The sequence below is a fragment of the Carlito syrichta genome, unplaced genomic scaffold (genome assembly GCF_000164805.1).
Source record: "Carlito syrichta isolate Samal-C Ts95f unplaced genomic scaffold, Tarsius_syrichta-2.0.1 Scaffold309144, whole genome shotgun sequence".
Taxonomy (NCBI): domain Eukaryota; kingdom Metazoa; phylum Chordata; class Mammalia; order Primates; family Tarsiidae; genus Carlito; species Carlito syrichta.
In genome coordinates this window covers 640,909-641,654 of record NW_007253240.1, presented here as the reverse complement: position 1 = coordinate 641,654, position 746 = coordinate 640,909, and positions in this window count along the sequence as shown.

Genomic DNA, 746 nt, shown 5'->3' with positions numbered 1-746 from the left:
TGGCCGGTCCTCCTCCCCACCCCGCCCCTAGGCGCCCCAGCCTGCCTAGGGCCCTTCCCCCACCCTCTGGGACGGACGTCGAGCTGCGCCAATCGGCTCGCGGCGCCGGCCAGCACCCGGCCAGTCGGCGCTGGGCAGGGGGCGGGCTCAGGCTCACCCAGTCGGGCCGGCGGGAGGGAAGAGAGGCTGGGGGCTAGCAGACGGGAAGGGGTGTCAGCCAATCAGAGCAGAACCTGGAGCCGAAAGGCGGCTGGAAACGTTACTGAGCAGGCGCAAACTCAATTCTGGGGCGCGCTCATCTGCATACGAAGGCGGGGCTTGAGGCAAGGAGGCGGGGCGCTAGAAGGGCTCCTCTCACCAGTTAGCACCGCCCCCCGATTTGGCCCCGCCCACTCGCTTAAGCCCCCGGGGAAACGGCCGCCGTACGGACGGACGGATAGGATGAGAGCCAGCCGGTCGCTCCGTCCGGATTGGTCCAATGATTCTTTTTGAAGTTGGCAGCATCCAATCGCAAGGCAGGAGGCGGGGCCAAGGGGCGAACGCTGAGTGATCCGCCTGACGCTCACGGAAAGTAGTCCCCGCGTTCGCAAGTTGCCGGCGGGCCTCTTCGGCCTGTGAGTGAACTGCGTCTGGCGGCGTGGCGTCTCTCCGAGCCTCGGCGGCCGCTCCCGCGCCCGAGACAGCGCGGAGAGAGTCCTGGGAGTGTCCGAGGTGGGCGCAGGCACGAGGCCGGGAGGCGGCGGAGG